The sequence below is a fragment of the Patella vulgata genome, chromosome 8 (genome assembly GCF_932274485.2).
Source record: "Patella vulgata chromosome 8, xgPatVulg1.2, whole genome shotgun sequence".
Taxonomy (NCBI): Eukaryota; Metazoa; Mollusca; class Gastropoda; family Patellidae; genus Patella; species Patella vulgata.
The window spans coordinates 2312942-2327092 of NC_065886.2; the positions used below are offsets into that span (position 1 = coordinate 2312942).

The 14151-nt window shown below is 37.1% G+C and overlaps 1 pseudogene; it reads left to right on the forward strand.

Annotated features, from left to right (window-relative positions):
* Positions 1-782: 782 nt before the first annotated feature.
* Positions 783-1912, forward strand: LOC126830596 (uncharacterized; annotated as a pseudogene).
* Positions 1913-14151: the final 12239 nt, after the last annotated feature.

The following is a 14151-nucleotide window of genomic DNA, read 5'->3' on the forward strand; positions in this document are numbered from 1 at the left end:
GACTTCCGAATTAATTATGCGTTCAGAGTAAAGTTTCAAACTAGACGACCGATGACGCGAGGAGGATTACTAATGATGCAATGTCCAATCAGCGCTGACTTCCTGTTTAGTGTAGTACTATTAGATCTTCAATCTTCACGCTCTTTTTTCTTCCATGACGAAGTTACAACTACAGTTCAGGTTCATTTCTTAAATATTTTATTTCTACAAACTGGAAGTGTTACAATTCTTCCTAGTCTCAAATACCTAAATGGATGGGATAACCGGCGGAGTGAGCTCACCTTATTTTATAGGTGACTATTCCTTTGTCTGAGGTGTTAATCTAAAGGCTGATAACAACTAAGTTCTAAATATGGAAAGGACATGCACCCCAAACTGAACATCGACAGGGATTGTAACCTTATTGGGTCAACAAATATGATATAGTTGTCTGAAAAATACAATTGAATAGTTCCATGGCTGGACTCCAGCCTGCAGGCCGCGTCACAAAGCCTGCCAAAATTTTCCCCGCTAACATTTACCAATACGACAAATATATCCTATGAACTACTATGTACAATGCATTCGTCGGTTTTATCTGCGTCCATGTTCAGGCAAAATTCATAAAAACTCATAAAAAATTTGCAAACATTTAATCTCGTCGTCAAATATGTGTTTCCCGTCACAGATTAACGTCGGTTTTCCTAGACTGGGACTCTCGGAAATCCACGCGACCTGCAGGCTGGAGTCTTAGACAAGACACTTTTGAAGAATGTTCCCCTACTATGTAAATTTTAGGTAAGATGTATAACATTGTCTCGTAATTTCTGATGTAAGATTAACAACAGGTTTTTTAGTTACCTGCATCTGGTAATATAAATTATTAAAGATACATTATGGAATATCAGACAGCGAGCTGACAGTTCTCACTATCATAGTTAAAAACCAGATAATGTAAAGGGAATATGTTGAAAATCTCTTGTCAAATTACTCCACTCTAAAAAGATATTAACAATTGATTTTTCCGCCTAGCCCTGGTCATCATTAGTCGGTACTAAAACAGTCTTGATTTTTTAATCATAATCAGCAGCAACTCTGATACAAATCCAGTGACAATCAGACACATAAGATGGCATTAAGAGTTTTCTTTTCAGACCTAAAGAAAAACCGGCTATGGGCAGATTTATCTTGCATAATGTATGTTTAACTTTATTTCAGGCACACGGGTAACATAGAAAGTTTTCATTCATTCAAGTTAATGTATGCAAGTAAAGGATCGCCTACAGGTACTTTTCCATTAATTATTTTTGCAGTAGTAGTTGTTTAAACAATCCCTTTTCATCATTACTGTTACTGTAGTTTGACATAGGATTTTCAAATCATCAATGATATCATACACACGTTATTAAAAAATATAATAACTTTGCTTCAGTCCTCCAGTCTACAAAGCAAGATGTCTCTTAGCTGCTATTGATTTCAACCACCATAAAGACAGACCAGTATCACACGATGAGACTGGTAACCCAAGGTTTGTTATAATATATATTTTATTTAATGGATGATCATCATTTCAATGTTTTACAAATATCCAAGCATAGCTGAAAATTGTTACTTAATATTCTTAGGACTGTTAGCATGTCGCACAGCAAACAAGCCCAATGGCACTTTCACCATTTCCATCTTTCAGGTACCATTGAAAATATTCCAAGAGAGCTTCTAACTGGGCCTTGGCACCAATAAAAGAAACCAGAGACTACAGCTTCATGCCGTCCTTGATATACAACATGGTGAAGGTCAGACTTGAGGATAAAGGCAGAGCGAGGCGGAAAAGATCCCTATATGAGGATGATCCCCGAAAGATCTCAGGGACAATGTAAAAACTCAACCGGAACCAACTTCAGAGATGGCCAAGAAACAGAAAACCAGATTTTAAAGTAAGTTTTTATTTTATTTTTCATAATAATCGCCTTGGATTGAAACCTGTGTACTGTCCATTTCTGTCTGGAAACTATCTTTTTATCTTCAGGACACAACAGGAGGGTACCACTACTCTATTCCCAGTGCCAAGACGTCCATGGCGCTACATAACAAATTGTCTGTAGGCTGCATGCCGTCTTGTTCTATTGATGTCTTCGTCTTTATCAATTGCCAGCACATCGTTTCTGTATACATTGGCAAGATCCAGAACTTCTGGTTCTAAACAATACTGTTCAAACTCCTGAAAAAATTAAATGAACTATTTTTAAAATCTATTTTCAGTAAACCAGCTTATTTGAAGTTAAAGTAATAACGGGTGCAGAACAGGCCAACATCATTAATATTTGGGGATGAAATATAACTGAAAGATATAACAGAAAAAAAGCACTTACTGGTAGTAATGAAATACAATTCTCTGGTCTGTTACCGTCGCAATTTGGACATTTATAGATATCAATGTTCTCGGCCTGCTGAGGAGTAATATTGACACAATGACCATGAAACCATTCTAGACAAGTCACATTGTAAACCAAATTGATTCTTCCACGGTTTCCTACACACACAGTAAACTTTTCTCCCTTGGGATCCCTTTTACGTGCCTGAATTGCCTAAGGAGGAACATTCATATCCCGACAACTCTTTAGTTTTCACCCGATATAGACCAGCAGCCAATTTCTCCATCACTACCCCAGGACCCCTCCAATACTTCATTAATTTCCGAGCTTTGCCTTTGGGAGTAGAACTTCATAAAGCCGTTCTCTCAAATTTATATCATAGTCCCTTTTCATGCGCTTCTGTGTCATCCCTAAATTTTCTCTAGCGACTTCATGTGCCAATGTCGCAGCTTCCTCCAAATCAACCAAATATTGATTTGTCGTTCGTACATTCCGATTTTCTTGACTCCCAAACATAAGATTTACTGGAATATTTAATTCCCTGCCTAGCATTAACCGATTTGGGGTGAATCCGGTCTGTCTGTTTACCGACGACCTTAAAGCGCCAGCCAATTGAGCTAAATGTTGATCCCAATTATCTTGTTTCTCATCTACAAAACATCTAACAGCGTCCATTAGTGTTCTGTTATACCTTTCCGCGTGGCCATTCGAAGAAGGACGATACGGAGTAGTTTGCGCTTTATGGATTTGCATCTGATGACACAATTCATTAAACAAATCACTCTGAAAATTTGGAAGGGATACCCAAAACGAGAGAAAATTGATCTATTGCGGCTTGTGCAGTTACTTCTGCTGTTTGCGAGGATAACGGAACACACTCTACCCATTTTGTAAACTGATCTACGATCATTAGAATATGTTCAGTCCCCCGAGTTGACTTCGACAAGGGTCCAAGGAAATCTAAATGTACCCTTTCCATGGGAAAACCAGACTGATATGACACTAAACCTGAACGAGCATGAAAAGTAGCCTTCTTACAAGTACTACAAACCCTACAGTTTTGCAAATAAGCTGCCACATCCTTGGACATACAGTACCAGCCATAATTCATTCCTATCTTCTGTTGAGTTCTCTTTAACCCTTGGTGTCTGGCTGAAGCGAGATCATGACACAAAGCGATAATTTCTTGTATATAATTTTTAGGCACCACTAATTGAGACGACCCATCCCCGGGATCTTTCCTAAAGAAAATTCCCTTACCATATAATTACAACAGTTCCTTTTGAATCCAATAATATTTAGCAGCAGGACTACTAAGGATTAGCTCCGCTTCTAATGGGGAACTCACATCCTTAAGCCAGGCCAGGATGAATCTAAAATTTGAATCCTTATTCCGATTTTCTACCATTTCCTGTTCAGAATTCAGGTTACCTAAAGTTATTTGTCTAAAAATCTTATCCCTTTCCTTCTTATCCTCTGATGCCCCTTTTCTATAAATCGAGAAACCCGACACCAACATCCCATTAATATTATAAGATCCTAACTGACTCGAATTATCCTCCCAATCCGAGAATATTCTATTTACAACCGGTTCCTCAGGAATCCTAGATAAGATACCGATTCCTCTACTTCTATAAGTCAGCCCAGTCTTCATAAGCTTCCGGTAGAATTTGTGTCTTGAAATCGGGACAAGGGCCTAGCTCGGGCGAGCGCGTTAAGAAATCAGCATTTATGTGTTTCGCTCCGGAACGATCGTATTGCGACAATTCTTCTAACCATCTCGATAGTTGTCCATTCGGTTGTTTAAATCTTAGGAGCCACGTTAAACTACTATGATCCGTTCGTAACGTAAAATTCCTCCCCAACAAATAATGCCTATATTGTCGGGTGAACCTAACCACTGCCAGGAGTTCTTTCCTGGTCGTGTAATAACGCCTTTGCTCCGGAGTTAAGGAAACACTACTATACGAAATTACTTTTTCTTGTCCATTTTGCACTTGACTTAAAACAGACCCTATAGCCATATTAGACGCATCTCTATCCAAAATGAAGTGATCCTGGGCGTTTGGAAGGGATAAAACCGGAGGAGTTATCAAAGCCCGCTTAATATTTTCAAACGCAGTTTGTTTTTCTACATCCCATGAAAAAGGCTGCTTTCCGGAAATAGGATACAACGGAAAAGCCATTTGTGCCAAATATTTTATAAATTCTCTATGATAATTTGCAAAACCTAAGAATTTCTCAACTTCTTTAGTATTTTTTGGAGTGGGCCAAGATTTAACCGGTTCTATATGTTTCTGACTCATTTTTACCCCTTCCCATTTACTATCCTCCCTAAGAATTCTACTTCCTCTTGAAATAGAACACACTTCTTGGGTTTCAATTTCAATCCATATGTTTGTAACCGCGTAAGAACTTGTCTAACATTAGCCAAATGATCGTCAAAATTCATTCCCATAATTAATATATCATCTAAGAAAGCCAATGCTATATTCCAAGTTAATCCATGCATTACTAAATTGATAGCCCTGGAAAATGTGGGAGGGCTGTTGGTGAGGCCAAAAGGGAGTCTACGGAATTCAAACTAATCCATATTTAGTTATGAAAGCTGTCCTTTTCTGATCTTCCTGCTTTAAAGGGATTTGATAATAAGCATTTGTCATGTCCATTTTAGAGAAAAACTTACTACCCCCCACTGTATCAATACATTCCTCAATTAAAGGTAAAGGGAAACTGTCTTTGACGGTTACAGCATTAAGTGCTCTATAATCAATACACCACCTAACGGAGACCATCGGGTTTCCTTATTAGAACCGGTGGACTCGCCCAATCGGAAGAGGATGGATGAATTATTTTAGCCTCTAACATTTTTTTTATTAATGATTCTTCCTCGTTGGCAAAACTAATTGGCGTACGACGAATCCGTTGCTTGATCGGTTTAGCGGTGCCCGTATCTATAGAATGTTCCAAGACATCGAAACTACCCAAATCATATTCCGTTTTAACAAAAACATCCTGAAACTCAATTAAGACTTTTAGCTAATAACTGAGCCTGTTCCCCTGATAAGTTACTTTTAGATTTTTCGAATAATGCGACCAAATGCTCCGGAAGGGCTCCTATATCCTGTTCTTTTTCCAACACTTCATCCCTACTACTTTTCTCTTGGAGGATGGAGATATTTTCTACTTCTACCGCGTTACCAATAACTTCCTGATTTTTCAGGACTACCGCCTCATTTGAGCAATTAATTACACACACATTTGGTTGACTCCCTGAAGCATTTAATGTTCTACTTATTAACACATCATTCTTTTCCATCGGCTCTACCATGTATGGACCTACACCCCCTGGATCAACCTGACACCTTAACCTAAGAACCGTTTTAGGGGGAACGATATTTCTACTGGGTACTGTTACTCTAGCTACATATGAATTATTACTTTGTAACTTTATAGTTTCACCCTCAGCAATTAGACAATGATTCCCTAGATCCAGAACCATATCCTTAGCCATTAAAACATTTAAACCTATTATCACATCAGAAATATCTGCTACATAAACAAAATCCTCCAAACTAACCTTCCCAATCCTAATTTGAACAGGGCCTATAATAAAGCCCTCTAGTTTAGCCTTACCCGTCGTATTCAAACATGCATCCTTAATTTTCAGAGGTTTCTCAGGTAACTTGTCATAAAATACCTTAGATAAAATGGTGATCTCAGCACCCGTATCAATTATTCTAATGACCAATTCACACTTGGTAAAAATCCTAGCTGCCACTGTTAAACAAATGTTTTATCATAGAAAATATTTTAACATATGATGACATTTTGATTACTATTATTTTATATTCCTATTTGTCTTTAGTTACATAATGTTTTCTTATTCTAAACGATTTATATCGTGATTGCTAACATACTAAAGAACATGTAATAGTAACATTTTATTGTTAGTACGTTTCAAATTTTTATTTTATTTTTATCTTTGTTACTTACATGTATTTATTTATTATCTTCGAATGTAGATGATTTATCATGCTTGTTGTGTATCGTAGGCCTTAAAGGCCGGACATTGTACACTTATAATTTTTGTTTTTTTTCTCAAATTGTGTTTTTATTGCTATTGTACAATGTGTGAGACATTAATAAAAAAATTCTTCTTCTTCTTCTTCTTCTACCTCCGGCAATTAGTGATGAGAGATTCCTTTTCCAATCATTTATGACTCAACGTCATGGATTCAAACACTGTCATCTAAATATCAACAAATTTTAGAGTAAATTCAATGAAGTAAGTGATTTTATTTTTGGTGAATCTAATAAGATTTATATTTTAGGTCTAACTGAAACATTTTTACACTCAAAGATTAATGACGCGTATATAAATATTTCTAATTTTGAAATAATTCGAAAAGATAGATGCAATAAAATTGGTCGAGGATTAATATGTATGTAAAGTCTAACATCATATTTAAGAGGCAGCTAGATCTAGAGATTGGTGAAATTGAAACAATTTGGATCGAAATTACACCCAAATATAGAAAATCATTTTTATTATGCTTGGTTTACCGACCTCCTGCCTCCAATCTAAACTGGTATAACATATTTGAAAACCAGTTAAATATTGTTAAAAGTTCAAATATACCAGTATATATTATGGGTGATATTAATATAGATTTAAAACTGAACATTCCTAAACAATGGTCTGAAATTTTAAACTTCAAGGGCAAAATAGAACTAAAAGGTAACGACGCCATCCCCTGGAGCCCAGACACGGCCAGAGAGATCATCAACTGCTGGATGAGGAATTTAAACTAGGATTAGGGAAAAGAAACGAGAAGCCGTCTTTAGGACAGACAGTTGTCAATTTGAGCGACAGACTTCTCAGCCCTCCTAGAAATGAACATTCTTGACATAGGCCTTAAATTCATCCCAACCCCTCAATAACTTCCAAAGACAACATCACCCAGGCAACCGATCGCTTCCAAAGAACCCTTCCGTTGACCTATTTTTTATGAACAAACCCGGCAGAGGTAAAAAATTATTCACAGACAAATTCACATGGAAACCACCTAAAAAGTCATTATCACCAACCATCTTAAAAACTTTCGACGAAATGAATACAGAAATATCGTCCATTCAACCACACAATCACAGAAACCAAATCTCAACCGAGCAACAAAAACAGCATTAAACACCCTTAAAAAAGACAAAAACATAATATTAAGAAAAGTGACAAAGGCTCGTGTTGTGTCAAAATCGCTCTTAACCTTTTCTATTAGCGTGACAATGAGATCAGAAATGTCATGATTTGGTTGGTTGAAGTGAATTGAGACCGGTTTGTCTTTTTAGGTGACTGTTGATTCTTTCCCGGAGTGCATTTTCCGTCTCCCCCACGTATTTTTTTGTCACATTGTCTGCATGAAATTAGATAAATTATGTTTGAACTACTGCATGAAAGTTGATCTAATATTGGGAATTGTATGCCAGGTGTTTTGCATGTTTGACATCTTTGGTGGCCACTAGTTTTGGTTTTAACTGCTGATTGCATATTTGTTGTTTCTTTGGATTTCGAGAATTGTTTTGCAGGATTTGTATTTGGAGATTTGTATTTAGAAATGTCTTGTTCCAGATTTGTTTATCTGATGAAATGTAAACGTAGGCTAATTTTTTATTTTCTAAAATAAATTTTATCTTTATATTAAAATACATTTTACAAGTCTGATATGACAAATGTCTGATTTGTAAAACAAATATTGATTTTAAGATACAAATGTCAATTTTAGTGTACAAATGTACAAATAAAATAACAAATGAAGAAATACGAGTTAAGAATATGAATTAAGAAATTACAAGCTTTCTTGACAAGTAAATTCGCCTAGCGCCCTGGCAAAATATATTTTTCTTATTTTCCCCATTTATATTAACGAATTATTACCTATGCCGTTATTACCTAGATACACGTAAGGCAGAATTTTTTTATGGATTAAATTCCCTACCCATAATTTCCAAATCTAAAGTATGTAATCGTGAATGTGCCAGAAAATAATAAGTAATTTAAAGAACCTAAGAAACCTACTTTCCGGTGATGAGAGAGAGAGAGAGAGAGAAATGGGGTTTAACGTCCACTCGACACAAACTAGGTCATTTCGGAACTAACGTATGGTTTAATTTTATTTCAATAATTCGCTAGCGCGTAGGGGTCTTTAGAAGTGGGAGGAAACCGGAGGACCCGGAGAAAACCCACGAGGGTTGGACAGGCGATCCTACTCCTTGTCACGTACAACCGGGGAAAAGAAACCACGCCAGTTGATTCATGAATCACAGACTTTAAATGATACAGCGCGCACACGCTAACCATTCAGCCCCCCCCCCTCGATGTATGACACAATAACTGGAATTTCGTTTTAAAGACACGTATGTTGACATTAAACACTCGCCCCACCCCACCACTCTCTTTAATTCAGCCAGTGAAGGCTACCAAACTTGTATCAATTTTAATTTAAAAAAGTATATATGCATTCTGCCGAGAATATAATAAATACATTTCAAGAGAGGATTAACTTTACTTTTCAGTATAGATAAGCCTATACGGAATTTTGGATGAAGCCCCGCATTTTTATTTAAAATACCCTCCCCTCCCCCTTTTTACTTTTCAGGGCAAGTAAATATACATGTCCCAGACAATTATTTATATTTGAAAAGAACAGTGAACGTGCTTTCTACTGATATGTAGCATGATATCTAGAATTTCGTATTAAGACCCGTAATTTGGTAGTGAGGGCCAGCTTGATTCGCAGTTAGTGAAGGGTAAGTATTCTTAGTGAAGGATGAGATAGTGAGGGTTAACTTGATTTCGTGGCCGCTTCAACATTGATAAATAAAGTAGACAACCCGACAACCCGAAACCACGACTACCCGACATCACGACATTTTTACGCGACAATGCGACATTTTTACGCGACAATGCGACATTTTTACGCGACATTACGACATTCTTAATGTCGTGGTGTCGGGTGAAAATGTCGTAGTGTCGGGTAAAAAATGTCGTGATGTCGGATTGTCGTGGTGTCGGGTTATAATGTCGTAATGTCGTGATGTCGGATTGTCGGGTTGTCGCCTTATGAAGGGCGACACCACGACATCACGACATGATACCAATCAGCCACCATAGGTTTTCGTTGTATTTCCCTGTTGAAATCTAGGCTAAGTTTTTATCTTTATATATTAAAATACAATTAAGTTAAAAAATAATTCATTTTAGAAATCTGATATGACAAATTTTAAGATACAAATGTTAATTGTATTGTACAAATGCCGAAAAAAGAATTAAGGACTATCAATTAAGAATAACGGACTAAAAACATTGAATAAAGGGCGTTTTTTGTACTTAGTTCAGTCAAACAATAGTGCTTGCATTATAGTGATTTGAAGGGGGAGGATCAGGACGCCAACAGACATAAATCAGGGTAATCAGGTACACAATGACATTTTACCAGGCGTAGCAAAAAATCAAGATGGTCGAAACCCATCAATATTTATATCAGATTATTATGATATGTCGTCTGATGTAATCGGGGAGAACCCGATTAAACCGTGGTCAACAGGGCAAGTGTGACCTAGGCTTAATACAGTACCACATGAACCTGATTAAACCGTGGTCAACAGGGCAAGTGTGACCTAGGCTTAATACAGTACCACAGGAACCTGATTAAACCGTGGTCAACAGGGCAAGTGTGACCTAGGCTTAATACAGTACCACAGGAACCTGATTAAACCGTGGTCAACAGGGCAAGTGTGGCCTAGCCTTAATACAGTACCACAGGAACCCGATTAAACCGTGGTCAAAGGGCAAGTGTGGCCTAGCCTTAATACAGTACCACAGGTTTTTAAGAAACATAATATATAATATATAGCCCTGTCTTCGGGTCGAATCTCTGCTTGATCGTGACATGGAGTAGGGTCACCCGTCCTACCGTCTGGGATCCCCCCCCCCCCTTTAGGCGCAATCGAATTATTGAAACGAAAACAAATATGTTTAGTCCCGAAATTACCGAATGTGTGTCGAGTGGACGTTTAATGAGGAGTACATACAATCCGGGTAATCAATCAAGTTTATAATGCAAGTTTTGTGCTGTAACAACATGTCGAGATCTTTACATCAATAACAAAAGACTAGTTTTTTTTAAAAATAAATGTTGGTGTATTTTGGCTCGCCGAGGTTAATACAATATACCGTTACAATCTTGCCGATAGTCATAGAAGGGGATATAACTCCATTGTCTTTACCCTATTGTTAATATTATGATTCAATATACATTTGTACTCGTGTGTGTGGGGAGAAATAGAGAGGGTTTTTTTTTTTTTTTTTTGGGGGGGGGGGGGTGTAGTGGATGATAAACGGATAGAGGGGGAAGAGAGGGGGGGGGGTACTGCTTATCACGTATTACTTGCCACGTGACCCCCAATGACAGACCATGTGATCTAAAGTAAAACCGTTGGACAGGTAATATGAATTTTTGAAACTTTTTCATCTTTTTTTTCACAGGAATATCTTATTATCCTCACTAAGACAGGAATAACTTATTATCCACATTAAGACAGGAATAACTTACTATCAACATTAAGATAAGAATAACTTATTATCCACATTAAGACAAGAATAACTTATTATCCACATTAAGACAGGAATATCTTATTATCCACATTAAGACAGGAATAACTTACTATCAACATTAAGATAAGAATAACTTATTATCCACATTAAGACAGGAATAACTTACTATCAACATTAAGATAAGAATAACTTATTATCCACATTAAGACAAGAATAACTTATTATCCACATTAATACAAGAATAACTTATTATCCACATTAAGACAGGAATAACTTACTATCAACATTAAGATAAGAATAACTTATTATCCACATTAAGACAAGAATAACTTATTATCTATACTAATATTTGTGACTGTCGTTTGTCTGTCTGTCTGTTCGAGGTTGGCGGCTACACTAGGTCTGCTCCGAGTCTGAAATTTGGGGTATAGGGGTAGCTCGGACCGGGGAGTAACATAGGCCAGGTGGCGTTAGTCTACAACTTCCGGTTTCGGAGTTATGACCCCCAAGCGAAGCCGGGTATCCTGCTAGTCCACATTAAGAAAACTGTTTAAATTTTAGATTTTTAGATTGTGAAAGAGACAGCGATTGTACTTTCGACGAAGTATGTGATAAGCGGGTGTTCACGTGTAAATGTGAAGGCATCATCTGTCTCCCTAGTCAAAAATGCGTTCATGGAAAGTGTGTTACGGTTCGACCACCCAACCCACAAGGTGTTTTAGAGAAGGGATCAGTAAGCATATTCTCAAACACTATTGATGCCTACAAAAGGAACAAATACACATGGCGGTTTATCTTGAACCACTATAAATTAGATAAAATCTAATTATGGTTTTATTTCAACCCCTTGAGAGTTTTTAAGATTACAGAGGTAACCCAGTCTTTCTCTAGTCCTACGTTACTCCATTAAAATATGAACGATTTTATTCTCTTCAGGGTGATGAACTTTACGACCAACACCAGCTAGCGTAGCTTCTGCAGCCAAACTGAATTCAATTGTAAATGGTTAATTATAAACAACCATTTTATTCTGTTTCACAGTGGAGCCTAATTTGATTCAAAGATACAATATATTGAAATAATATAATAAATGAAATTCACATCTTATTTTAATGTTTGTTGTTCCATTTGTTCGGAATTCCAACTGTCACGGGTTCTTTTCTGTGCACGTCAATCAATACACAGACGTTCGGTTTTTCTCCCTATCCGAACGACTATGTGTGAAGTTGAGATGACCGGGACTTGGTTTAATTTATGTATTGACATAATAATATTTAATTGTTTGGGTCACAGTGGCTCAGTCCGTAAGATGCTGGCGCAGTAACCACGACTTCTCGAGTTCGGTGCCGGTTTTGTTGTCCGAAAAATTACTTGGGATTGTCCAGTGTAACCCCTCCCCTAAAACCCTCTGTATATTAAATTAAAATTGAACCATTATTTGTATCGAGTGAACGTTACGCCCCACCCCCCAAACAACCATCCCTGTCTGTCCCTGGAAAACAGAATACACTGCTTTTGTGGTTCAACACGCCACTATTCTGCATCTACGGGGGTAATGAAGACGGACGTACGCCATTTTGCCTGACAGTACCGTTACGACCAACTGTTATATCGAATTCCAGCCGCCAAGTATTTACGTGCACACCAATGTGTACTAGTCCGGTGGCTCAAGGGGGGATCACCACCCGAGCTGTGAATTTATAAGACCAGGTTTTTCTAGACCAGTTTTTTGCATATATTCCGAATATGTGTGGTAATTAGGCGTTTGAGGGGGCGTTTTCGAGATAGGGGTGAGGGGGTGGGGTGGGGTCAATGTCTACAATCGGGGGAAAATGTGGTTATGTTGACATAAATTTTAATAAAACATAAATTTCTAGGACTGTCCATCCATAAATGTATATGATGCCCTCGGACAACTGTTTTGATTTGTGGGGAGGTGTGGTGCTGGGTTGCATGTGTGCATGTATGGAAGGGTGGGGTGCTTGGAATTGGTGGGAAATGAGTTCACGTTGAAATTTGTTTCTTAGATCTGTGTAAAAAAATTACTTTTTAATGTTGATGCACATCTCTAAATATGTGTATAAGATTCCCATTGTGTATAGTGGGGTAGGGGTGGGTGGGATCGGTAAAATGTATTTTTGGGGACAGAAATGATTTGGCTCAAAATTAGCTTTTTCGTTTAGTACCAATTTCGATGTCCGGGAGAAATCCCACAACAATGGACAAGTGACACTACAAATATTGATTTTAAGATACAAATGTTAATTTTAGTCTACAGATATTAAGACAAGGTACAATTTTATGGATACACAATTACTGAGTTTAATACTAAGCGATGTTTTGACGAGGATACTCTCGTCTTTATTAAACAAATGATACAAATATGTGAACGTGGGCAAATATATACAGAATATGCAACAAAGATAAGAATAAAATACAATTAAAGCTTAATACCTTTGATTAGGGGGCCATTAAGAACTAAACCTACACAACAGAAATCTCTTACAGGGATTAAAAGCAGGTGAATGCTATATTTATAAAGATCAGTGTATTAACACTACTAATGGAAAACCAATTAACCTGAACTATAGATAAACAATAATATAAAGAGAAATGTGTATGTATAAGTAAATTTATTATTTCTATGTATTAAGGGTCAATAAATGTGAACTGTATTTTATGACTGTAAGACTGGAGAAGTACTGCAAACCAAAATATGTAAAGTGTATAAATAGACTGTGAAACTGGATAAGCACTGAATTGTGTTCATTCTGAAAGCTAGAAAATTATGAGAGAAGAAACCTATTATTAGACTTAAATCTGGATGAGGGATACCGTAAATATATTCGTCCGATAAACTGAAACCAATACATGGGAAATATATCCTCAGACTGTAAAATGGGATAAGTGCTGAAAGTCAAGATATGTACGTTGTGTAATTAGACTGTGAAAACTTGATAAGCGCTGAGTTAGAAATAAAGTATTTGAATCAATATATAAGTTGGTCATAAGCACTTGGTATAAATAGTCCGACATCACGGTTTTATATTGATGGCCACAAGAAGTTTCCTGGTTTTCTTCTGGTGATGATGTACTGCGAGGGTTCTTGTTTGGTCCCACAAGATTGTATGATGTTCGTTGTTAATAATATGCTCTGCTACGGCTGAGGGATTGGTGGAACTAGTG